At 40.6% G+C, this 27,853-nt stretch overlaps 1 pseudogene; it reads left to right on the top strand.

Moving 5' to 3' along the window:
* Positions 1-276: 276 nt before the first annotated feature.
* Positions 277-6,646, top strand: LOC128576742 (melanoma-associated antigen B3-like; annotated as a pseudogene).
* The last annotated feature ends 21,207 nt before the right edge of the window (positions 6,647-27,853 follow it).

Below are 27,853 nucleotides of genomic sequence, written 5' to 3' on the forward strand. Positions count from 1 at the left end.
ATCCCAGGCCATGACAAGTGTCAAGGAAAAAATCCTATATGAAGAATGAGGCAACTAACTATCACAGAAGTTATCAGAAAACAGACATTTCCTTAGAAAGTCCTGCCTCTGCAGTCAACCTTGGGAGACTACAGGCAGAGCTTATAGGCTGAGTTACCTTCATTTACGGGGGGAAGGTGGGGAGGAGTGATGGTCTCACAGACATGAAGTCCTTGCACTAATGGAGGAGGCCCCTTTTGGTGGAGGGAGGAGACTAGCTCATTAACAGTAGTCAACATGATGACACTGAGTGACAACAAGGAGACACTTTCCACAGTGAAGAGGGTCACATACAACGCTGTCTCTGTTTTCAGTCCCGAGCATGGCAACGTGAGGAGTCATACTCACTTCTTCCCAGGTAATCATGTGGTGGTAAGGAAACTTAACAAAGAGGGCTGCCTCAAATTAGAAAACAAGAGTTCCAGGTTGCTCCAGAAGACAAGGGGAGAACCCTGAAGACAGGGGAACACCAACTCTGTAACAGTGGGAGCAACAGAGATTCTTCCCACTACTATTAGTCTCGGGAAACGATGAGCAGTTGTGGCAATAGGAGGCAAATTTCATTTCTTCTTAGAGTGTATCAGGGAATTAGGGGTTTAGTATGAAGCGATAGGACTCATGTCAAGATGGAGAGGATTTCCAGCGTGTGCCGGGAGGAAGGGTGAGGACACTGAAGAGCCTGCAACCACACACCCCATATCAGTAGGAGCCACACAGAATCTCCCCTACTCTTTAGCCCCTGAAGACCCCAGGCAGAAATGTCAGCTGGAGCCATCCAACAGCTCTTACTCAGCAGGGAAGTGTAGACCTCGCTGTGACATGTCCTCAGGTCAAAAATCAGGTGAGTCCCAAGCCCTGCCAACAGTGAAATTAGAAAACCTGAATGGGGACTGCAAGAACCACATTCCCTTGAATAGAGGGGACAACAGACTCTCATGACCTACCCTTTGATATCAGCTCTAGAAGACTCAGAGCAGGGCTTTCACGGCAGGTTCTTCCTCCCTTTTGTTTCGTTCTTTCTTTTTTTTTTTTTCAGACAGCGTCTCACTCTGTTGCGCTAGGTAGAGTGTGGTGGCATCACAGCTCACAACAAAGTCAAATGCTTGGACTTACGTGATTCTCTTGCCTCAGCCTCCTGAGTAGCTGGGACTACAGGTGCCCGCCACAACAACTGGCTATTTTTTGGTGCAGAAGCCATTATTGTGTTAGCAGGCCTGGGCTGGTTTTGAACCCACCACCCTTAGTACATGGGGCCAGTGCCCTACCCACTGAGCCACAGGTGCTGCCCTCCCTCCCTTCTTTATATCAGGTCTAAGGGAGGGGAAATATTTGGTCTGAAAATGCATCCACCAGTCAGCAGAAGGAAGGGATCCAATACAATCTGGTCGCTGGCAAGTGCTTTCCATTCATTGCACACGTCCTGCCAGTTCTACATGACAGGCTTTCCCAAGCCCATTTTGTAGATAGCCAGCCTGAGGCTCATGAAGTTCAGTAACACCTCCCTGTTATCACAGCTAGTAGTGATAGGACTGGGAGTAGACTCCTGGTCTGACTTAGTTGCAACCTCACACTGTTCCATTTCTCCCTCCTGAGACTGACCTTGTCACTTAATTCACTTTTCTTCTCATTCCTGCAAAATGTATCATAGACAATCAAAAGGAAGGCTTTGTTATAATATGCAGCCAGAGCAGCGAAAGTATCTGAATAAGTGGGAGGTTTGGATAACAAAAAAGAATTAACATTCTGATGACAGAATCACATAGATATGTTTGTGATGTTCAATAACTTCAAAAAATCCGGGGCTCAGCTGGGCCTGGTTGCTCACACCTATAATCCTAGCACTCTGGGAGGCTGAGGTGGTAGGATCCATTGAAGTCAGGAGTTTGAGACCCACCTGAGCAAGTGTAACAATCTATCTCTACAAAAAAAAATAGAAAAATTCATCAAGCATGGTGGTGCATGCCTCTAGGCCCAGCTACCCAGGAGGCTGAGGCAGGAGGATTGCTTGAGCTGGGGAATTTGAGGTTTCTATGAGCTAGCTTTATGCCATGGTACTCTAGCCCAGGTAACTAAATGAGACACTGTCTTTAAAAAAAGAAAAGAAGAAAAAAAAAAGATCAGTGGTTCAAAAAAATTATCCGATTCAGTTAATATCAAAGTTCCAATTTAATACTGAGTACATGTGGTGTTTATCCATTCTGTAAGTATTTCACTTGGGCTAATGGGCTGTGGTTCCATCCAAATTCTTGCAAAAGGCATTAAGTAATCACTTTTCATGGTTGAGGAGTATTCCATGATGTACATACACCACATATTATTAATTCATTCAATGTTGATGGGCATTTGGGTTCATTCCACATATTTGCAATTGTGAATTTTACTGCAATAAACATTCAAGTACAGGTGTCTTTTGTTGTTGTTGTTGGAGGGAGGTAGCTTCATTGTTTCAAGTTCTCTCTTTTTTTATCAATTATTTTTTATTAAGTCATAACTTTATACATTGATGCATTTATGGAGTTCAGGGTACTGCTTCGATATACAATGTGAAATATTTGCATTGAACAAAGAAACACATCCATTGCAATTATACTCATTTCTTAATTGTTTTGAAATGGACCATTGCATCATGCACATTATGTGAGGTCCTCCCAAATACCCTCCGTCCTCCCACATCCCCCCTCCCCTCCCCTCTCTCTCTTCTTCCCTTCTACTTTCTGGAGTAATGTTTTGCCATTCGTATGAGTGTGTAGTTAGTTATATATTGATTTCATAGTAGTATTGAATACATTGGATACTTTTTTTTCCATTCTTGGGATACTTTACTAAGAAGAATATGTTCCAGCTCCATGCAGGTAAACATAAAAGATGTGAAGTCTCCATCTATTTAAGGCTGCATAGTATTCCATGGTGTACATATACAACAATTTGTTAATCTATTCATGGGTCTATGGGCATTTGGGCTGTTTCCATGTCTTGGCTATTATCAATTGTGCTTCAATAAACATTCTGGTATTATTGTAAAATATTTTTTGATCTTCTGGGTTTACACCTAGTAGAGGAATTGCAGGATCGAAGGGTAGGTGTACTTTTCGTTCCTTGAGTGTTCTCCAAACTTCTTTCCAAAAAGATCGCATTAATGGAATTCCCACCAGCAGTGTAGAAGCATTCCCTTCTGTCCACATCCATACCAACATCTGTAGTTTTTGGGTTTTGTGATGTGGGCTAAATTACTGTACTTAGATGATATCTCAAAGTGGTTTTGATTTGCATTTCTCTGATGATTAAGGATGATGAGCATTTTTTTCATGTGTTTGTAGGCCATGCGCCTGTCTTCATCAGAGAAGTTTCTGTTCAAGTCTTTTGCCCAGATAGAAATGGGGTTATTTATTCCTTTCTTATTGATTAGATTGAATTCTCTGTAGATTCTAGTTATCAGACCTTTGTCAGAAGCACAACATGCAAAAATCTTCTCACATTCTGAAGGTTGTCTGTTTGCTTTACTTACTCTGCTCTAGGCTGTGCAAAAGTTTTTAGTTTGATCAGATCCCACTCTCCCTCCATAAAAAAGCTGGTCCCACTAAGTCCCGTCCCTGTGGTGGGCCCTGGGAGGTCCTGGTAGAGCTGTCCGACAGAATTTTGTCTGGAAAGCCACAAGGGAAAAGAGGAACCCTGGACTTAAGAGAGTAGTCTGCGGGCGGCGCCTGTGGCTCAGTGAGTAGGGCACCGGCCCCATATGCCGAGGGTGGCAGGTTCAAACCCAGCCCCAGCCAAATTGCAACACAAAAACAATAGCCGGGCGTTGTGGCGGGCGCCTGTAGTCCCAGCTGCTCGGGAGGCTGAGGCAAGAGAATCGCGTAAGCCCAAGAGTTAGAGGTTGCAGTGAGGCATGTGACACCACGGCACTCTACCCGAGGGCGGTACAGTGAGACTCTGTCTCTACAAAAAAATAAAATAAAAAAATAACAAACAAAAAAAGAGAGTAGTCTCCATTGTGTGGATAAAGGATATATAGGCCCTCACTGGGGTACATTCAAGGGCCCTAAATGACAAATGAGGAAATCTCTAACATTCCCCTCAGTAGGGATGTTAACACAAAAGAACAGAACCCCTGTGCTCAGTTCTATGAGGTTCCTGACAAGGCTAAGCCCTGATGTTCCCACTTAGACATTCAGGAAGGTGTGGGTTTTGTTTGGAGTCAAGGGCCCTAAATGACAAACGAGGGGATCGCTAAAATCCCCCTCAGTAGGGATGTTAACACAAAACAATGGAACCCCTGCGCTCAGTTCTAGGAGGTTCCTGACAGGGGTAGGCCCTGATGTTCCCACTTAGACATTCAGGAAGGTGTGGGTTTTGTTTGGAGTCTGGTGGACTTGGGTTACTGGGGTAGGAGTCCCAGGCTCTGCTAGATTTCATACGGAGAGCCTGAGTGAAGACCTAGGGCCACGGATTCCACATTGATGACATACCCTAGTGTCCCCGCCCCATCTTCTGTCGCCCCCACCCCCACCCTCCCCCCGCACGCACGTCAGGCAGCCATGACCGGATGTTGTTACACCTCACTTCCGTTGGTAGGGTGAAAACCCTAGTCGTTTGTGATGCGGTGTGGAAGCGGCGGATGGTGAATTCGCAGGCCTGGTGTGGAGGGAAGGTAAGGATCTCAAGTGTGGGCTGAAGGGCCCACGCATTACCCATAGCAAAGGAGGCACCACTAAGTCCTGCCACTTTGGTGGGTCTTGGGAGACCCCAGTAAAGGTGCTTTCCAGAGTTCTGCCTGTGGGCAGCTGGGCAGTGAAGGCGGGGTTGGGGGGGTGGCGACCACTTAGGTTAGTGGGAAAAGTATCCACTCCTACCAGGAGTTAAGATCAGAGACCTGAGTGAGAACTAGGGGAAATGTCAACTGTAAAAAGAAGAGTCCCATAAATTCTTACCCTTCTCTCAACCCCGGAAAGCCCCAGAATAACTGTACCATTCAGATGCTCCCTTTGTGTCTGTAAAGTGACAGAAAGGTTGTACTGATCTTGTGCCCCAATTCTATAGAGGTAGGAAACCCAGAGCCTCACAGGAGTCAAAAAGAAGAACACTCATCTCCCCTCACCCCAAAAAAGAGACAATAGAAAGTCCCTCCCCCACTGGCAGCCCTTAGGAGCCAGGTATCAAATTTAGTGTAGCACAAGGAAGAGGGTCCAGGTCTTGTTCATAGTTGATATGATGGTCCTAAAGGTGAAGTGAAAGGATCCTCCCTACGGAGAGCAGAAGGGGATCCACAAGGACGAGACCTGTTGCCACTGCTGTCAGTCTGCACGTACCAGGCAAGGCTGATAGGCTACAGCTCGAGGCACACTTTAATTACCTCCACAGGATTCTCACAGGACAAAATGATCAGAACACAAGGCGCCTGGGTTTCTTGAGCAGTGCGCTCATGGAAACCCACAGAGGCAACCTTTTTAAAGCCCAGAGGGTATCTTCCTGCTGAAGGTGTTCATACCCGCTCATCTTCTTTCCTCCAGGTGCCTGCCTCACCTGTTGTACAGGCCACATTCCCGGCTGCTCTCCCTGAGAACAGTCACCATGCCTCAAAGTCAGAAGACTAAGCTCCGTACCCATAAGAAAGGCTACCAAGCCCAAGGTGAGACCCAGGGCCCATGGGGTGTTCAGGCCACTGAAACCAAGATGAAAATGTTCCCCTCCTTACCCTTTTCTTATTTGGGGGTTGTTACCCGGAGAAAATCTGTGGCTAGGTCACACTGCTCTCTCCAGAGATCTCAGGAGACCGATCCACCTCTTTTTCTGCAGGTGTTGGTCGCACAAGATCACGCAAAGGAGCCAACAGCAAAGCTGAGAAAAAGCAAAGATCCTCTGAGGCCACAGCCTCTGCTGCAAAGTCTCAAAAAGACCCCCTTAGAATCATGACGAGTGTGCTGGTGCAGTTCCTGATGCATATGCACAAAATGAAAAAGCCTGTTACCAAGGCGGAAATGCTGAAGCTTATGAAAAAGAAGTATAAGGGTCACTTCCCTGAGATACTGAAAAGGGCCACTTGCTGTATAGAGATAGTATTTGGTGTTGATTTAAAGGAAGTTGATTCTGCCAAGGAATCCTATGTCCTTGTCAGCAAAATGGACCTCCCTAACAATGGGACGGTCACTCGTGGTAAGGGGTATCCCAAAACTGGTCTCCTGATGAATCTCCTGGGCCTGATCTTCTTGAAGGGCAACCGTGCCACTGAGGAGGACATTTGGGAATTCCTAAATAAGATGAGGGTATTTGCTGGTCAGAAACACTTCATATTTGGGGAGCCAAAGAAGCTCATCACCCAACTGGTGAAGCTTAAATACTTAGAGTGCCGGCAGATCCCCAACAGTGATCCTGCACGCTATGAATACCTCTGGGGACCCAGAGCCCTTGCAGAAACCAGTAAAATGAGAGTCTTAGAGTATTGGGCCATGGTCAATCACAGAGACCCCAGAACTTTCCATTCATGGTATGAAGAAGCTTTAAGAGATGAGGAAGAGAGAATCCAAAATGCAGTTAGATCCTCAGTGATAGCAGAAATAACAGAGCCAGAGAATGTTTCAGAATCAGACGTAGTAGAACTTCCCACATTTAGTGAAGCTGAGTTCCAGCAGTTAATGTTTGAAGAGGACAGTCAGTGGGAGTAGAAGGCTGGATGTGAAATATCTTTGTATTCCTGTCCTCTGTGGGTAGTTTTAAGATGTGTCTGTATTGGGAAAATATTTTTCAAAGATTGCTTTTGTTTTACATTGTGATCTTAGTTCATGAATAATATTGATCACATCTCTTGTTTATCTGGTTTAAAAACGCACATTTTGCTATTCTGTAACACAACTTGAGAAAACTTCCATCTTTTACTTGTCTGGCGTGAGATAATTTGGGATTGGAATAATTTCCTTGAAAATGTTAAAAAAAATTCACCTGTCAACATGTATGGAATCAATAAACAAGAGAAAAAGAGTAAGGTGGTCAATGTTTGGTTTTCTAAATGCTTTTACTCGTCTTTTATAAAACTAAGAAACAACTGTATGTGTCTGCTTTATTGAAGAATTAAAATTGAATCATAACAAATTAGAACCCCTGCTCACAGTCTCCCAATATTAGTTGAACATCTGCTCTTGAATGGCTTCATTCTAGTACTGAGAGGACTAAAAAAAGACCTAGCAACTGATCATAAAATTGTAAGGTTGAGAAGCACCTCCGTAAGAGAAAAATGATGGTAAACACTCTTAAGGCCAAAAGGATAAAATAAAAGGGATAAAAGGGCAGGGAAGCAGATTCAGATGAGAGTAGTCGCGTGTACGTTGCCGTGTTGGGCCTTCGGAAACTCCAAGTCCCTCAGTGGGAGGTAATTTTAAGTGGGGCTGCTTGCAGGGCTGGAGGAAGCTGTAGGAGTGGTGGGAAGGAGTCAGACCCTGAGATGGTGGTGCCTCTCAGAGCGGAGAGACAAAGCCTGGAATAAGAAACAGTTCTTAACAGTTACTTTGGGATCATAGAGAAACTGGAGAGAATCTCCACCTGAGGCAGGGATGGAAGGTGTCCAGTGCTCTTGTCCCAGCCCAGGTGAGCACACAGTGCCCAGCCTAGATAATCTATGCCCATCATTTGCAGTGAGATTCTGAAAGATAAGCGTGATATTCCCCTGAGGTGGGATGCCCAGAAGCCACTGTGCTGGCAAGCTTTGCCCTGGCCTCTGAGATCCAGAGCCCAGCCTGCTTTATTAAAAGGATAGTCAATTAGGTGATCTTTTGTGTAATTTGGCAAACTCTCAGCAAGATGTAGATGTTTGGATGGCACTTACATAAATGGAAGCAGAAGTGGTTTAGGTGGAAGACAGCTGAGAGAGTGGTAAGATTTTTTGGTCCTTGAAACACATTTTAGAAGCTTTTGTTGTGTTGAGCAACGAAGTGCACCTCACGCTCACATGAATGATTTATCATGTAATGAGAAAATATTAGTTATCCTTGATTAGTAGCACTTTGTCCGATGGGATGTTGTTTGTTCTGGAATATGGCAAAATCTCTGACATCTCCTGGATTGGAACATATTATAAATCCCAGGGTAGTGGACTGTGATGTCAGGTGATGAATTAATTATAAGAACTAGAATTTTTAAGTCTTATTTTGGGCACTTTATGTACATAATGTACATCCCACCAGTCCTGCAAGACAGAGCTTATCAATCTCACTACACAGATGAGAAGGCAGAGGTGCACAGAGTTTGGCAACCTGCCAATTTCACTTGGTTGGTAATTAATGGAACTGAGCCAAGACCACTGGTCTGAATTAGCATAAAGCCCACAACTGTTCCGTGCCTCCCACCACGAGGCTGACTGTGTCCCTTAATTCACTTTTCTTCTCACCACTCCCAAATGTACCTCATGATAAAATAGAAGGGCTCTGTGCCCAATTTATTGGATGAGAATACATAACAAGAGCAATGAAATCACCAAAATGAGTAAAAGGTATGAATTAAGAAAAGAAAGAGATAACACTTGGTGAAAATACAATTGCATATGCAAAGTCAGGTGACTTCAGGAAAACGTGCTCACATTCTATCGTCCTAGACAGCCCTTTTGTCAAGTGTTTTAGAAGATAAATACATATAAGAGCCTAAATCTGGCTAGCAATAAAGAAGGAATAGATCAATGTATTTTTTTCTCTGACAGTACAGCATATGTCTTGGGGCCTCTGCTTTGTATTTTAGCTTCCCTATTTTACATGACTCCTGGGACAGGGATGTCTTTTTTTCAAGATTTGTCATAGGGTAACTGGTCAAGATTTATTAGGGATGTAGTATTTCCAAGGAAGTCTATAATGAAAGGACACGAGTCAAGGTAAAAACCCCATGTAGGAGGACTTGGGAGAGCAGCATGTCAGGCAAAGTTGGCAGCCTGAGCATCTCTTCACGTATTCTTCAAACCTCTCAGGGACTCGTGAGTCCTGTCTCTGAACAAGGAAGAAGGGAAATACCTACCCAGTGCAGTGTGATCCATTGACGTCTGACCCCGCTGTCGCCCACAAAGTTTCCAGTCTTGAGAGGATGTGGCTATTTTCCACTATGGAGGTTTCAAGGAGGTGAAAATCTTGGTCTGAGGCTAGCTGAGCCAGATCCATAGAGGGAAGATTTCCAAGATGTTCCAGGACTAAAGTGAGTACATTGAAGAGTGCAGGAACCACGAAACCCTTATCAGTGGGGACCCCACAGAATCCTCAGTATAGTCAGCCCTGAGAGATTCAGACAGAATTGTCAGGCAGAGGCACCTTCATATCCTCAGGACTAACAGAGAAGTGAGGGTCTTGGTGTGAGGGGACAGTCCGCTTGGCAGAGGAAGGACTCTCAGGCCTTCCTATGAGTCCGATTTAGGATGCTAAGTTAGGCCCCTTAGTAGGACAATGCACTATACGGCCTCAACTTGTCTGCCACAGCTGTCACTCTTGGGAGACCATGGTTAGTTGTTGTCAAACCAAACCACCCTCACTTCCTCCTATTGGGTCTCAGGGGTGCAGGTCTTTTATGAGGAGAGGTCCTCAATTCAAGAAAGTGATTCCCAGGCTCTGCCAGGAGCCAAATCAAGGAAACTGAGTGACAACTGAGGGGACTACCCACCCCTCAGTACACAAGACAACAAAGAGTCCAGCCATGTGCTCTTAACCCTTAAATTGCCGGGGCAAGGTGCCAGGCTGACGCTTCCCTGTCACTTTCTTTTAATGGTCTTTATTGTTTAGAGCAGTTTTAAGTTTACAGGAAAATTAAGCAGAAAGTACAGAGAGTTCCCATATACGCCCTGTCCTCCCACACACACAGCCGCCTTCATATCAGTGTCCCACACCAGACTATTTCATTTGTTTCATTTGAACAGATACATCATTATCATTCAAAGTCCAGAGATCACATGAGGATTCATTCTTAGTGTGGCACATTCTGTGGGTTCTGACAAATGTATAGTGGCACCTATCCACCACTATGGAATCACATTGAATTGTCTCACTGCCTCAAAAATCTTCTATGACCCATCTATTCATCACTCACTCCCCCAACCCATGGCAACCACTGACCTTATGACTATTTCCATAGTTTTGCCTTTTCCAGAATGTCATATAGACGGACTTATGCAATATGTAGCCTTTTCAAAATGGCTCCTCCATGCCTTTTCATGGCTTAATAGCTCATTTCTTTCTGGCACTGAATAATAGTTTAATGTCTAGATGGACCACAGTTTATTTACCCACTCACCTTCTGAGGACATCCAGTGGCTTCTCACTTTTGACAATTATGAATAAAGCCGTTATAAATATTTGTGCACAAGGTTTTGTCTGGAAATAAATTTTCAGCTCATCTGGGTTAACGCCAAAGATCACAACTGCTGGATCATATGGTAAGAGTATGAATAATTGTGAAAGAACTTACAAACTGTGTTCCAATGTGCCCGTACCATTGTGCATGTCCCCTGCAAATAGTGGTAGTTCCTGTTGCTCCACATCTACACCAGCATCGGGTGTTGTTAGTGTTTTGGATTTTAGTCATTCTCATACGTGGAGTATGGGCTGTGAAGTGGCAGGGCCCCACAGCCTGGGGAACATTCAGGGAATGACCTCCAACTGTTTCTCCTATCCCCAAAACAACCATATTCCTTTTTTTTGTTGTTGTTACATATTATACTTTATTGTTATATACATGTATTGTTATATAATAGGTATGGGCAGTATACCTATTGTCATTTACGGCTTTCAATTTACTTATATGTCTAATCACTTTTAAGTGTGTTTCTCTTTTTCTTTTATATGGGAAGTTTTTTATTTTATTTATTTATTTATTTATTATCACACTGGTTAAAATGGTCTTCCCGGTATTTTCTTAATTATTGTAATAAGACATTTATATTCTACATTTACTAAGTTTCACATGTACCCTTGTAAGATGCACCACAGGTGTAATCCCACCAATCACCCTCCCTCCACCCATCCTCCCCCTCCCTTTCTTCCCTCTCCCCATTCCCCATATTCTTAGGTTATAACTGGGTTATAGCTTTCATATGAAAGCCATTAATTAGGGCTGAGTACATTGGATACTTTTTCTTCCATTCTTGAGATACTTTACTAAGAAGAATATGTTCCAGCTCCATCCATGTAAACATGAAAGAGGTAAAGTCTCCATCTTTCTGTAAGGCTGCATAATATTCCATGGTGTACATATACCACAATTCATTAATCCATTCATGGATCGATGGGCACTTGGACTTTTTCCATGACTTAGCAATTGTGAATTGGGCTGCAATAAACATTCTGGTACAAATGTTTTTGTTATAATGTGATTTTTGCTCTTCTGGATTTATACCTAGTAGGGGAATTACAGGATTGAATGGCAGATCTATTTTTAGATCTCCAAGTGTTCTCCAAACATCTTTCCAAAAGGAATGTAGTAATTTGCATTCCCACCAGCAGTGTAGAAGTGTTCCCGTTTCTCCACATCCACGTCAGCATCTCTGGTCTTGGGATATTGTAACACGGGCTAATCATACGGGAGTTAGATGATATCTCAAAGTAGTTTTGATTTGGATTTCTCTGATGATTAAAGATGACGAGCATTTTTTTTCTTTTTTTATTGTTGGGGATTCATTGAGGGTACAATAAGCCAGTTACACTGATTGCAATTGTTAGGTAAAGTCCCTCTTGCAATCATGTCTTGCCCCCATAAAGTGTGACACACACTAAGGCCCCACCCCCCTCCCTCCGTCCCTCTTTCTACTCCCCCCCATAACCTTAATTGTCATTAATTGTCCTCATATCAAGATTGAGTACATAGGATTCATGCTTCTCCATTCTTGTGATGTTTTACTAAGAATAATGTCTTCCACTTCCATCCAGGTTAATACAAAGGATGTAAACTCTCCTTTTTTTTCAATGGCTGAATAGTATTCCATGGTATACATATACCACAGCTTGTTAATCCATTCCTGAGTTGGTGGGCATTTAGGCTGTTTCCACATTTTGGCGATTGTAAATTGAGCTGCAATAAACAGTCTAGTACAAGTGTCCTTATGATAAAAGGATTTTTTTCCTTCTAGGTAGATGCCCAGTAATGGGATTGCAGGATCAAATGGGAGGTCTAGCTTGAGTGCTTTGAGGTTTCTCCATATTTCCTTCCAGAAAGGTTGTACTAGTTTGCAGTCCCACCAGCAGTGTAAAAGTGTTCCCTTCTCTCCACATCCACGCCAGCATCTGCAGTTTTGAGATTTTGTGATGTGGGCCATTCTCACTGGGGTTAGATGATATCTCAGGGTTGTTTTTATTTACATTACTCTAATATATAGAGATGATGAACATTTTGTCATGTGTTTGTTACCCATTTGTCTGTCGTCTTTAGAGAAAGTTCTATTCATGTCTCTTGCGCATTGATATATGGGATTGTTGGCTTTTTTCATGTGGATTAATTTGAGTTCTCTATAGATCCTGGTTATCAAGCTTTTGTCTGATTGGAAATATGCAAATATCCTTTCCCATTGTGTAGGTTGTCTCTTTGCTTTGGTTATTGTCTCCTTAGCTGTACAGAAGCTTTTCAGTTTAATGAAGTCCCATTTGTTTATTTTTGTTGTTGTTGCAATTGCCATGGCAGTCTTCTTCATGAAGTCTTTCCCCCAGGCCAATATCTTCCAGTGTTTTTCCTATGCTTTCTTTGAGGATTTGTATTGTTTCATGCCTTAAATTTAAGTCCTTTATCCATCTTGAATCAATTTTTGTGAGTGGGGAAAGGTGTGGGTCCAGTTTCAGTCTTTTACATGTAGTCATCCAGTTCTCCCAACACCATTTATTGAATAGGGAGTCTTTCCCCCAAGGTAAGTTCTTGTTTTGTTTATCAAAGATTAGGTGGTTGTAAGATGTTAGTTTCATTTCTTGGTATTCAATTCAATTCCAAGTGTCTATGTCTCTGTTTTTGTGCCAGTACCATGCTATCTTGACCACTATGGCTTTGTAGTACAGACTAATATCTGGTATGCTGATGCCCCCAGCTTTATTTTTATTAATAAGAACTGCCTTAGCTATACGGGGTTTTTTCTTGTTCCATACAAAACGCAGAATCATTTTTTCCAAATCTTGAAAGTACGATGTAGGTACTTTGATAGGAATGGCATTGAATAGGTAGATTGCTTTGGGAAGTATAGACATTTTAACAATGTTGATTCTTCCCATCCATGAGCATGGTATGTTCTTCCATTTGTTAATATCCTCTGCTATTTCCTTTCTGAGGATTTCATAGTTTTCTTTATAGAGGTCCTTCACCTCCTTCGTTAGGTATATTCCTAGGCATTTCATTTTCTTTGAAACTATGGTGAAGGGAGTTGTGTCCTTAATTAGCTTCTCATCTTGAGTGTTATTGGTGTATACAAAGGCTACTGACTTGTGGACATTGATTTTATATCCTGAAACATTACTGTATTTTTTGATGACTTCTAGGAGTCTTGTGGTTGACTCTTTCGGGTTCTCTAAGTATAAGATCATGTCGTCAGCAAAGAGGGAGAGTTTGACCTCCTCTGCTCCCATTTGGATTCCCTTTATTTCCTTGTCTTGACTAATTGTATTGGCTAGAACTTCCAGCACTATGTTGAATAGTAAAGGTGACAGAGGACAACCTTGTCTGGCTCCAGTTCTAAGAGGAAAAGCTTTGAGTTTTACTCCATTCACTAAAATATTGGCTGTGGGTTTGTCATAGATAGCTTCAATCAGTTTTAGAAATGTGCCACCTATGCCTATACTCTTCAGTGTTGTAATTAGAAAAGGATGCTGGCTTTTATCAAATGCTTTTTCTGCATCTATTGAGAGGATAATGTGATCTTTATTTTTGCCTCAATTAATATGGTGGATAACGTTTATGGACTTGCGTATGTTAAACCAGCCTTGCATCCCTGGGATGAAGCCTACTTGATCATGATGAATGACTTTTTTGATGATAAGCTGTAATCTATTGGCTAGGATTTTGTTGAGAATTTTTGCATCTGTATTCATGAGTGAGATTGGTCTGAAATTCTCCTTTTTCTTTGGGTCGTTTCCTGGTTTTGGTATCAGGGTGATGTTTGCTTCATAGAATGTGTTGGGGAAGATTCCTTCTTCCTCAGTTTTTTGGAATAATTTCTGCAGTACAGGAATAAGCTCTTCCTTGAAGGTTTGATAGAATTCTGGAGTGAAGCCATCTGGACCAGGGCATTTTTTGGTTGGAAGATTTTTTATTATTTCTTTGATCTCAGTGCTTGAAATTGGTCTGTTCAGGAGGTCTATTTCTTCCTGGCTAAGTCTAGGGAGAGGGTGTGATTCCAAATATTGATCCATTTCCTTTACATTGTCAAATTTCTGGGCATAGAGTTTCTGGTAGTATTCAGAGATGATCTCTTGTATCTCTGTGGGATCAGTTGTTATTTCCCCTTTATCATTTCTGATTGAGGTTACTAGAGATTTTACTTTTCTATTCCTCGTTAGTCTGGCCAATGGTTTATCTATTTTATTTATTTTTTCAAAAAACCAACTCCTTGTTCCATTAATTTTCTGAATGATTCTTTTGTTTTCAATTTCATTGATGTCTGATTTGATTTTGGATATTTCTTTTCTTCTACTGAGTTTAGGCTTAGATTGTTCTTCTTTTTCCAATTCCATAAGATCTCTTGTGAGATTATTGATGTGCTCTCTTTCTGATTTTCAAATGTAGGCATCTAAAGCGATGAATTTTCCTCTCAAAACTGCTTTTGCAGTATCCCACAGGTTTTGATAGCTTGTGTCTTCATTGTTGTTATGCTCAAGGAAGTTAATGATTTCCTGTTTTATTTCTTCCTGCACCCATCTGTTATTCAACAGAAGATTGTTTAATTTCCATGCCTTTGGGTGGGGTTGAGCATTTTTGTTAGAGTTGAGTTCCACATTTAGTGCCTTATGGTCTGAAAAGATACAAGGTAAAATTTCAATTCTTTTGATTCTGTTGATATTTGTTTTGTGTGCCAGGATATGATCAATTTTGGAGAATGTTCCATGGGGTGATGAGAAGAATGTATATTCTTTATCTTTGGGGTGGAGTGTTCTATATGCGTCTATCAAGCATAGTTGTTCTAGGGTCTCATTTAAATCTCTTATATCTTTGTTTAATCTCTGTTTAGAGGATCTGTCCAGCTCTGTAAGAGGAGTGTTAAAGTCCCCTGTTATGATGGTATTATCAGATATCATATTGCTCAGACTGAGTAAGGTCTGCTTCAAGAATCTGGGAGCATTTAAATTGGGTGCATAAATATTTAGAATTGAAATGTCTTCTGTTGTAGTTTTCCCTTGACGAATATAAAGTGACCATCTTTGTCTTTTTTGACTTTAGTTGCTTTAAATCCACATGTATCTGAAAATAAGATTGCAACTCCTCTTTTCTTCTGAATTCCATTTGCCTGAAAAATTGTCTTCCAACCCTTGACTCAGAGCTTTAATTTGTCTTTTGAAGCCAGGTGTGTTCCTTGCAGACAGCAAATGGATGGCACGTGTTTTTTTAATCCAGTCAGCCAATCTATGTCTCTTCAGTGGGGAATTCAAGCCATTAACATTTATTGAGATAATTGATAAGTGTGGTAGTATTCTATTCGTCTTATTTGGTGAGAGTCCATTGCTTAGTTTTATCTTTTTCCATCAGTGTGGAGGGTAGGTTCTGTCCTTTGGTTTCTGAGTCCTTACTTTGCTGCTGATCCATTGTGGTGGTCAGTGTGCAGAACAGGTTGAAGTATTTCCTGTAGAGCTGGTCTTGTTGTGGCGAATTTCCTCAATGTTTGCATATCAGTAAATGATTTGATTTCTCCGTCAATTGTTAAGCTTAGCTTAGCAGGGTACAGAACTCTGGGCTGGAAATTGTTCTGTTTAAGTAGATTAAAGGTAGATGACCATTGTCTTCTTGCTTGGAAAGTTTCATTAGAGAAGTCTGCAGTCACTCTGATGGATTTGCCCCTGTAGGTCAACTGGCGCTTACTCCTGGCAGCTTGCAGAATCTTTTCTTTTGTCTTGACTTTGGACAGGTTCATCACAATGTGTCTTGGAGAAGCTCGGTTAGGGTTGAGGCGACCTGGGGTCCAATATCCCTCTGAATGCAGTGTGTCAGAATCTTTGGTGATGTTTGGGAAATTTTCTTTTATAATATTCTCTAGTATGGCTTCCATTCCTCTGGGGCATTCTTCTTCCCCTTCTGGAATTCCTATAACTCGTATGTTGGAACGCTTCATAAAGTCCCATAATTCTGACAGTGAACGTTCTGCTGTCTCTCTCTTCTTTTCTGCCTCTTTTACTGTCTGAGTTATCTCAAGAACTTTGTCTTCTACCTCTGAAATTCTTTCTTATGCATGGTCTAACCTGTTGCTGATACTTTCCATTGTATCTTTAAGTTCCCTAATTGACTGTTTCAGTTCCTTCAGGTCTGCTATATCCTTTTTATATTCTTCATATCGTTCATCTCTTATTTGATTCTGTTTTTGGATTTCCTTTTGGTTATTCTACACTTTATTAGCAATTTCCTTCATTGTTTCCATCATTTCTTTCATTGTTTTCAACATGTGTATTCTAAATTCCCTTTCTGTCATTCCTAACATTTCTTTACAGGTGGAATCATCTGCAGTAGCTACCTCACGGTCCCTTGCTGGGGTTGTTCTAGACTGGTTCTTCATGTTGCCTTGAGTTTTCTGCTGATTCTTCCTCATGAGTGATTTCTTTTATCTGTTTCCTTGCCCTAATTTTCCTTTCACTTCCTCTTGCTCTTTAAGTTCTTGTGCCTGTGGACTAAGGGTTAAAGGACCAGAAGGCTGAGAAGGTTGAAGAGCAAAAAAGGGATGAAAGAAAGGAGGACTGAGTGATAAGAAAAAAAAAGAAAGATAGAGAAAGGAGAGGGGGTGGGTATAAGGAATATTGACAAAAAGAAGAGAGGCACAGAAAGAGGGAGACAGGGCAATATAGGTGTACAGTAGGGTACTTTGACACAACCTTAAAAAAACCCCACCGTCTGGGGGTGCCCAGTTGAGTGGTTCCCTTGAGGTCAGCAGCTCTTTGCTAACCTGATCAGACACAGTACCCCACCTCCACCAAGTAGAGAGGAAAGACAAAAATGTTATAAATCAAACCAAAACAAGCAAACAGAAAACTTTACGGGGATAAAATGGGGTGAAAAACCAAATGGTAGCGGTAGAAACACTAGCAAAAATGAAGTTCTAGTTATTAAAAAAGGCAGCAATGGGAAATTATAATTAAACTAGAAAAATTGAGAAAGAAAAAGGGATCTGTATGAAAAAGATTGAAATTAAAAAACAAAAGAACATCAACAATGTCAAAATAAACAAAAAAAAAAAAAACAACCAAACAAAAAAAAAGAAAAAAATACACAACCAAAAACAAAGCAGTTTGTATATGTTATTGAATATTGTCTGGGCAACACGTGGTCTTCTGGGGTATGAGATGTTAATCACAGTTCTGATACGACTGGAGGCTGCTGATTTCTCAAACCCCAGCAGGTAGACACCCTAAATCTCTCTTCAGCCCACTTAAAAGGCACTTTGAACTTGTAAACTTGCTGAGCAGAAGCTTTCCCAGCTTTCTCGCAGGAATCACTGCTGAAGTGGCTATCCACTTACCCAGTGTGCCAAAACCAGTCTCACACTGCCCCTGAGGGTTAGGGCTGCAAGGCGGCTCAAACCCCACCCTTAGGCTACTTGGTTGCTGGGTTACCAGCTCCCACCCGTTTCTAGCTCTGCGACCCTGAGGGCGGAGCTTGCCGGGGCAGATCACTGACAATGGTTCCGTGTGACCCACAGCCAAACACTATTAGCTCCGTCTGGCTCAGCGGCTCAGACTGGGGCCCTAGACAATGGCCAAAGTTCTACGCACTCCCACTCAGGCCCTCCCCAAGGCAGTTCAACTCAGTGCCAAGTCCAAGGACACCAAAACAGTTCACAGGTAAGGCCTTTCTGGTTTGCAGTCTCGCTGCTACTGAACTTACAGTTGTGGGCGGGTTTAGACGGATTGAATACATGCGACCACTTGCTGGTTTTCCACTGTTTTAGTCCTCCTCTTGGGGTCCAGAAGTCTCTCGCTGACTCCCTATATCTTCATAGGAGTGATGATAGGCAGATCCCACCAGCCAGAGATGCCTGGAGTCCTATCTCCCCAGACTCACGGTGCCCAGATGCAAGGAAGCTGTTACTCGGCCACCATCTTGCTCCATATGATGAGCGTTTTTTCATATGTCTGTAGGCCGTGTGCCTGTCTTCTTCAGAGAAGTTTCTCTTCAAGTCCCTTGCCCAGCCTGTGATGGGATCGATTGTTCTTTTCTTGCTTATACATTTGAGTTCTCTGTGGATTCTGGTTATTAAACCTTTGTCGGAGACATATCCTGCAAACATCTTCTCCCATTCTGAGGGCTGTCTGCTTGCTTTACGTACTGTATTCTTGGCTGTGCAGAAGTTATTTAGTTTGATCACTTCCCAGTAGTGTATTTTTGAAGCTGCTTCAATTGCCCAGGGGGGTCTTCCTCATAAAATACTCGCCCAGACCGATTTCTTCAAGAGTTTTCCCTGCACTCTCTTCTAGTATTTTTATAGTTTCATGTCTTAAGTTTAAATCTTTAATCCAGTGAGAGTCTATCTTAGTTAATGGTGAAAGATGTGGGTCCCCTCTCTCCCCTCCTCTGTCTTCTCTCTTTCTCTCTCTTTCTGTCTCTCTCAGTCTCTCCTCTCTCCCCCTCTCCCTTTCCTCTCTCTCTCTTCCCCCCCTCCTTTTCTCTCCTTGGTGCTGCTCTGCAGCATCCCTCCCTCGCCAATAAAAACCTTTTGTATAAGAAAGAAAAATAAAAAGATGTGGGTCCAATTACAGTCTTCTACAGGTCACCAGCCAGTGCACCCAGCACCATTTGTTAAATAGGGAATCTTTTCCCCCACTGAATCTTTTTAATTGGCTTGTCAAAGATCAAATAACGGTATGTAGGTATGTACCTAGGTTCTTCTCTCAGTTCTCTATTCTGTTCCACACATCTACCTCTCTGTGTTTGTGCCAGTACCAGGCAGTTTTGATCACTATCGATTTATGGTACAGTCTGAGGTCCAGTAGCGTTACTCCTCCTGCTTTGTTTTTATTTCTGCGTAATTTCTTGGCTATTTGAGGTTTTCTCTGAGTCCATATAAAACGAAGTTTTATTTTTACAAAATCTTTAAAGTATGACAGTGGAGCTTTAATAGCAATTGCATTAAAATTGTATATTGATTTGGGTAATATGGACATTTTAAAAATGTTGATTCTTCCCAGCCATGAGTATGGTATGTTTTTTAATTTGTTAACATTTACAGCTATTTCTTTCTTAGAGTTTCATAGTTCTCTTTATAGAAATCTTTCACGTCCTTTCTTAGACAAACTCCCAAATATTTTATCTTCTTTGGCACTACTGTGAATGGAATAGAGTCCTTAACTGTTTTTTTCAACTTGACTATTGTTGGTATATATAAAGGCTACCCATTTATGAATGTTGATTTTATAACCTGAGATGCTGCTGTATACCTTGATCACTTCTAAGAGTTTTTTAGTAGAATCCCTGGTGTTTTCCACATATACAGTCATATCATCTGCAAAGAGTGAAAGTTTGATCTCTTCTGATCCTATATGGATACCCTTGATCGCCTTTTCTTCCCTAATTGAGATGGCTAAAACTTCCATTACAATGTTAAAGAGCAGTGGAGACAATGGGCAGCCTTGTCTGGTTCCTGATCTGAGTGGAAATGATTTCAATTTCACTCCATTCAACACAATATTGGCTGTGGGTTTGCTGTAGATGGCCTCTATCAGTTTAAGAAATGTCCCTTCTTATACCAATTTTCCTAAGTGTTCTGGTCATGAAGTGATGCTGGATATTATCAAAAAGTTTTTCTGCATCAATTGAAAGAATCATACAGTCTTTATTTTTTAATTTGTTTATATGCTGTATTATACTTATAGATTTATGGATATTGAACCAGGCTTGAGGCCGTGGGATAAAACCGACTTGGTCATGATGTATAATTTGTTTGATGTGTTGCTGGATTCTGTTTGTTAGGGTCTTGTTGAATATATTTTGCATCTATATTCATTAGGGATATTGGTCTATAATTTTCTTTTTTTGTTGGGTCTTTTCTTGGTTTGGGGATCAGGGTAAGGTTTCCTTCATAGAACTTGTGGATAGTCTTCCTTCTTTTTCTATATTTTGGAACAGGTTGTGTAATATACGTACTAGTTCCTCTTTAAAGGTTTGGTAGAATTCTGACGTGAAGCGATCTGGTCCCAGGCTTTTCCTTTTAGGGAGATTTTGTATGGTTGATGTTATTTCAGAACTTGATGTAGGCCTGTTCAACATTTCCACTTGATTCTGGCTAAGTCTTGGAAGGAGATGTGCTTCCAAGTATTGGTCAATTTCCTTCAGATTTTCGTATTTCTGACCATAAAGTTTCTTGTAGTATTCATTGAGGATTTTTTGAATTTCTGAAGAGTCTGTTGTTATTTTGTCTTTGTCGTTTCTGATTGAAGAAATTAGAGACTTTACTCTTTTTTTCCTGGTTAGGTTAGCCAGAGTTTAATCTATTTTATTAATGTTTTCAAAAAACCAACTTTTTGATTTATTGATCTGTTGTATAATTCTTTTGTTTTCAATTTCATTTAATTCTGCTCTAATTTTGGTTATTTCTTTTCTTCTACTGGGTTTTGGGTTTGAATCTTCTTCCTTTTCCAGTTGCTTAAGATGTCCCATTAAGTTATTAACTTCCTTTCTTTCCATTCTCTTGAGGAATGCTTACAGTGTGATAAATTTCCCTTTTAGTACTGCCTTTGCTGTATACCATATTTTCTGATAATTCGTGTCTTCATTGTTGTTTTGTTCCAAAAATTTGGCAATTTCCTTCTTAATCTCATCTAGGACCCAGCTATCATTCAGCATAAGGTTATTTAACTTCCATGTTTTTGTATGAGTATGCAGATTCCTGTTGTTACTAAGTTCAACTTTTATGCCATGGTGGTCCTAGAAGATGCAGGGAATAATTTCTATTCCTTTAAATTTACTGAGGTTAGATTTGTGACCTAAGCTGTGATCAATTTTGCAGTATGTTCCCTGGGCTGATGAGAAGTATTTATGTTCAGTTTTATTGAGAAGAAATGTTCTGTATATGTCTGCTAAATTGAAATGTTGAATGGTTAGGTTTAAATCTAAAATTTCCTTGCTCAGCTTCTTATTGTAGGATCTATCCAATACTGCCAAAGCAGTATTGAAATCTCTGACTATTATGGAGCTGAAGGAAATCAAGTTGCTCATGTCTATTACAGTTGCTCTTATAAACTGAGGTGCATTCTGGTTGGGTGCATAGATATTAATAATTGAAATCTCATCATATTGAGTATTACCCTTAACAAATATGAAGTGACCATTATTATCCTTCCTTACTTTTGTTGGTTTAAAGCCTGTTGTATCAGCAAATAGAATTGGAACACCTGCTTTTTTCTGATTACCATTTGCCTGAAATATGGACGACCATCCTTTCACCCTGAGTCTATATTTATCTTTTAAGGTAAGATGTGATTCTTGTATGCAGCAAATATCTGGCCTGAGTTTTTGTATCCAGTCAGCCAACCTGTGCCTATTTAGAGGACACTTTAAGCCGTTCATATTAATGGGGAATATTGACAAGTCAGGTAAAATTTTGGGTACCGAGTTGTTCAAAAGTCCAGTGGACATTTTTCATCCTTTCAGCACTGTGGAAGTTGGAGTTTGATCAAAAGTTTATGAGTGAGTTTACTTTTCTGGTAGAGGATTGGGCTGGTCATTATGGAGGATAGGTCTGAGAATATCATGAAAAGCTGGTTTGGTTATGGCAAATTTCTTCAACATGTGAATGTTATTAAAGTATTTAATTTCTCCATCATAAATGAAACTCAGTTTAACTGGATACAGGATCCCGGGTTGAAAGTTATTTTGTTTTAGGAGATTAAAAGTCAATGAACACCCTATTCTGGCTTGAAAAATTGCAACAGAGGGATCTATAGTCATTCTAATATTCTTCCCTTTGTAGGTAATGGATTTCTTACGTCTGGCTGCTTTCAGAATTTTCTCCTTCATATTAACCTTAGTGAAGTTAATTATGATGAGCCTGGGGGATGTCTTATTCAGATTGAGTCATGCTGGGGTTCTGAAACTGTCTGCCATCTGAATTTCAGAATCTCTTGGCATATCTGCAAAATTCTCATTCATAATTTCATGGAGAACAGCCTCTGTGCCTTGCGAGGCCACGTCATCACTTTCAGGGATTCCAATGAGGCAGATATTAGCCTTCTTTGAATTATCCCAGAGCTCTCTGAGTGAATGATATGTTTTTGCTCTCCATTTCTCTTCCTCTTTGAGAGTTTGGGAGTATTCAAAAGCTTTGTCTTTAATGTCAGAAATCTTTTCTTCTGCTTGCTCCGCTCTGTTACTGAGCGATTCTACTGTATTTTTCAGTTCTCTGAGGACTGCAAATTCTTGCTTCAGTGTTTCAAAATCTTTAGTGGTTTTGTCTTTAAATTGGTTGAATTCTTAAGACAACGTTTGAATTTCTCCTCAAATATCTAATTCCGAGTTTTGAATTGCTCCTTGAATTTCTAATTTCAAATTTTCCTCCATTCTATTAATCTTGTTTGCAATCCAAATTCTGAATTCGATTTCTGACATCTTAGCCAGCTCTTTATGAATGGAATCATCATTTACATCTTCCATATCTTTCCTTGAAGGGGTGGGGGGCGTGTTGATCTACTCTGGTTATTCATGTTACCAGAGTTTTTCCGCTGATTCCACCCCATGATTATTTTACACTCTTTGACTTTTCCCCTGGAGCTTTGCCGAGGACCCATACAGTACTACGGCCTGAGATACTGGTGACCTGTGGTTGGGCTAAGTGGCTCTGTCTTGTTTTCAGCTGGTCTCTGTCTGACCCTAGTGAAACAGTTACTCTGTGTTGAAGTCTCAGCTGTGGAGAAATAACAGCAATTAAGTCACTCCACCCTCCACAGGGAATAATTGGAAAAGGAAAATCAAACCTTTCTACAACCACACACCCAGGGCACCACTTCGATAGTCCTCAGGCGACTGGCTCAGTTCAAAAGGTCTAAATCAATTGTCTCAGTCAGCACCTGTCTCGGGTGGAAGAGTTTAAAAGGTCTCTGGCAACTGGATCGCAGGAGTCTGCGACGACTCAAATATGACTTGCTCCGGTGCTCCTTGAAGTCAGGAGGACTCATCCAGCAAATAGATCAGTCTGGGAAGGTTGATGCCTCCTTCCCCACCTTGCACCTCTGTCACACCCAATCACTGATAACCCCACAGAGCCTGACCCAGTTGCCTCCAATGATCAGACACTCCAGGTGTTTTCACCTGTCTGAATTACAAGGAGATCCTGGTCTGATTTATTTGCAAGCTCACACTGTTCCATTTCTCCCAGCCTGAGACTAACCTTGTCCCTTAATTCACTTTTCTTCTCATTCCTGCAAAATATATCATAGGCAATCAAAAGAAAGGTTTTGTTATAATGCGCAGCCAGAGCAACAAAAGTATCTAAATATATGGGAGGTTTGAATAACAAAAAAAGAATTAACATTTTGATGACAGAATCACCTAGCTATGTTAGTGATGTCAGATAACTTCAAAAATCAGGGGCTCAGCTGGGCTTAGTGGCTGACACCTATAATCCTAGCAATCTGGAAGGCTGAGGTGGTAGGATCACTTGAACTCAGGACTTCGAGACCTGCCTGAGCAAAAGAAAGAATTTATCTCTTCAAAAAAAATAGAAAAATTCATCAGGCATGGTGGTGCATGCCTCTAGGCCCAGCTACCCAGGAGGCTGAGGCAGGAGGTTTGCTTGAGCCCGGGAATTTGAGGTTGTTTTGAGCTAGCTTATGGCCATGGCACTCTAGCCTGGGTGACTAATTGAGATGCTGTCTTTAAAAAAAGAAAAGAGAGGGGAAAAAAAGAAAAGAAAAAGATCAGTGGCTCAAACAAATTATCTGATTCACTTAATTCCAAACTTCCAATTTAATAGTGAGTAAGTGTCATGTTTATCCATTCTGTAAGTATTTCACTTAGGATAATGGGCTGTGGTTCTATGCAAATTCTTGCAAAAGACATTAATTAATCATTTTTCATGGCTGAGGAGTATTCCATGATATGCATACACCACATTTTGTTAATTCATTCATGAATTGACGGCCATTTGGGTTGATTCCACATCTTTGCAATTGTGAATTATACTGCACTAAACATTCAACTACAGTTGTCTTTTTGTTATTGTTGCTGTTGTTGGAGGGAGGTAGCTTTATTATTTCAAGTTCTCTCTTTTGTATTAATTATTTTGTATTAAGACATAACTTTGTACATTGATGCATTTATGGGGTTCAGGGTACTGCTTCAATATACAATGTGAAATGTTTGTATTGAACTAAGTAACACATCCATCACAATTATACTCATTGCTTAATTGTTTTGAAATGGACCATTGCATCATACACATTATGTGAGGTCCCCCGAAATACCCTCCCTTCTCCCACATCCCCCCACTCCACCCTTCTCTCTCCTCTTCCCTTCTAACTTTCTGGAGTAAACTTATGTTTTGCCATTCGGATCAGTGTGTAGTTGGTTATATATTGATTTCATAGTAGTATTGAATACATCGGAGACTTTTTTTTCCATTCTTGGGATACTTTACTAAGAATAATATGTGCCAGCTCCATCCAGGTAAACATAAAAGATGTGATGTATCCATCTTTTTTATGGCTGCATAGTATTTTATTGTGTACATATACCACAATTTGTTCATCTATTCATGGGTCTATAGGCACTTGGGCTGTTTCCATGTCTTGGCTATTATGAATTGTGCTGCAATAAACATTCTGGTGCAAAGGTCTTTATTGTAAACTAATTTTTGATATTCTGGGTATATACCTAGAAGAGAAATTCCAGGATCGAATGGTAGGTGTACATTTCATTCCTTGAGTGTTCTCCAAACTTCCTTCCAAAAAGATCACATTAGCTTGCATTCCCACCAGCAGTGTAGAAGCATGCCCTTCTGTCCACATCCATACCAATATCTGTAGGTTTTAGATTTTTGATGTGAGCTAAATTACTGGACTGAGATGATATCTCAAAGTGGTTTTGATTTGCATTTCTCTGATGATTAAGGATGATGAGCATTTTTTCAAATATTTGTAGGCCATGGACCTACCTTCATCAGAGAAGTTTCTGTTTAAGTCTCTTGCCCACTTAGAAATGGGGTTATTTATTCTTTTCTTAGTGATTAGTTGAGTTCTCTGTAGATTCCAGTTATCAGACCTTTGTCAGAAACATAACCTGCAAAACCCTTCTCCCATTCTAAAGGTTGTCTGTTTGCTTTACTTACTCTGCTCTTGGCTGTGCAAAAGGTTTTAGCTTGATCATATCCTGATAATGGAATTTTAGTGTTGCTTCAATTCCCTGGGGGGTCCTCCTCATAAAATATTCTCCCGGGCCAGTTTCTTAAGTGTTTTCCTTGCACTCTCTTCTCATAGTTTTATAGTTTCATGTCTTACAAGTTTAAATATTTTATCCAGCGAGAATCAATTTTTGTTACTGGTGAAAGGTGTGGGTCCAGTTTCAGTTTTCTATAGGTCGCTAGCCAGTTCACTCAGTACCATTTGTTAAATAGAGAGTCTTTCCCCCACTGAATGTTTTTGATAGGCTAGTCAAAGATCAAATGACAATAAGCAGCTGGGTTCATCTCCTGGTTCTGTATTCTGTTCCACAAATCTACCGCTCTGTTTTCATGCCAGTACCATGCTGTTTTGATCACTTTAGATTTATAGTATAACCTGAAGTCTGGTTATGTGATTGTTCCTGATTTGTTCTTATTTCTGAGTAATGTATTTGCTAATTGAGGTTTTTTTCTGATTCCATATAAAATGAAGTACTATTTTTTCCAAGTTTTTAAAGTATGACAATAGTGATTACATAGGGATTGCATTAAATCTGTAGATTGCTTTGGTTGCTTCTACACAGCCATGAGCATGGTATGTTTTTCCATTTGTTAACATCTTCAGCTATTTCTTTTCTCAGAGTTTCACAGATCTCTTTATAGAGATCTTTCACGTCCTTTGTTAGGTAAATTCCCAGATAGTTCATCTTCTTTGGCACTATTGTAAAAGGAATAGAGTCCTTGATTGTTTTTTCAGCTTGACTATTGATGGCATATATAAAAGCTATCTACTTGTAAGTATTGATTTTGTATCCTGAGATGCTGCTGTATTCCTTGATCACTTCTAGGAGTTTTGAAGTTGAGTCCCTGTGATTTTCCAGGTATAGGATCATGTCATCAGCAAAGAGTGAGAGTTTGATTTCCTCTGACCCTACTTGGACACCCTGAATCGCCTTGTCTTGCCTGATAGCAATAGCTAAGACTTCCATTACTATGTTAAATAGCAGTGGAGACAGTGGGGATACTTGCCTTTTTCCTGATCTCAGTGCAAGTGTGTTCCATTTTACACCATTCAATATGATATTGGCTGTGGGTTTTCTGCAAATGGCCTCTATCGGTTTAAGAAATGTCCCTTCTATGCCTATTTTCTTAAGTATTCTGATCGTGAAAGGATACTGGATATTATCAAAGGCTTTTTCTGCGTCAATTGAGAGAATCATATCGTCTTTGTTTTTTACTTTATTGATGTGATGCATAATATTTATAGACTTGCGTATGTTGAACCAACCTGTAACCCTGGAATAAAACCAACTTGATCATGATGTATAATTTTTTTGATGTGTTGTTGAATCCTGTTTGCTAAGATCTTATTGAATATTTTTGCAGCAATATTCATTAATGATATTGCTCTATAATTTTCTTTCTTTGATGGATCCTTTCCTGGTTTGGGTATCAGGGTGATATTTGCTTCATAGAATGTGTTGGGAAGTATTCCTTCTTTTTCTATGCTTTGGAAAATGTTGTATGGTACAGCTACTAGTTCCACATGGAAGGTTTGATAGAATTTGGATGTGAAGCCACCTGGTCCTGGACTTTTTTGTGGGGGGACATTTCATACTGATGATGCTATTTAAGTGGTTGATTCAGGTCTATTCAAGATTTCTAATTCTTTCTGGTTGAGTCTAAGAAGGTGGCCTGCCTCCAGGTGTTTGTCCATTTCCTTCAGATTCTCATATTTGTAGTAATAGAGATTTTTGTAGTAATCATTGAGTATTTTTTGAATGGCTGAAGTGTCTGTGTTATTTCTCCTTTATCATTTCTGATAGATGATATTAGAGATTTTACTTTTCTATTTCTAGTTAAGTTGGCCAAATGTTTATCAATTTTGTTAATTTTTCCCCAAAACCAACTTTTTGTTTCATTGATCTTCTGAATGATGCTTTTGTTTTCAATTTCATTTAATTCTGCCCTAATTTTGGTTATTTCTTTTCTTGTGCAGGGTTTGGGGTTGAAATGTTCTTCCCTTTCCAGTTGCTTGAGATGATCCATTATGTTGTGGGCTTCTTCTCTTTCTGGTGTCTTGATTAAGGCTTCCAAGGCTATAAATTTCCTTCCTAGGACTGCCTTTGCAGTATCCCACAGGTTTTCATAATTTGTGTCTTTGTTATCATTTAGTTCAAAAAATTTGGTGATTTCATGCTTAACCTCATCTTTGACCAAGCTATCAGTCAGCCTAAGATTATTTAGCTTCCATGACTTTGTTTGAGTACGAATATTCCGCTTGCTGTTGAGTTCAACTTTTATTCCATGGTGGTCCGAGAAGAT

The sequence above is a fragment of the Nycticebus coucang genome, chromosome X (genome assembly GCF_027406575.1).
Source record: "Nycticebus coucang isolate mNycCou1 chromosome X, mNycCou1.pri, whole genome shotgun sequence".
Classification (NCBI taxonomy): Eukaryota; Metazoa; Chordata; class Mammalia; order Primates; family Lorisidae; genus Nycticebus; species Nycticebus coucang.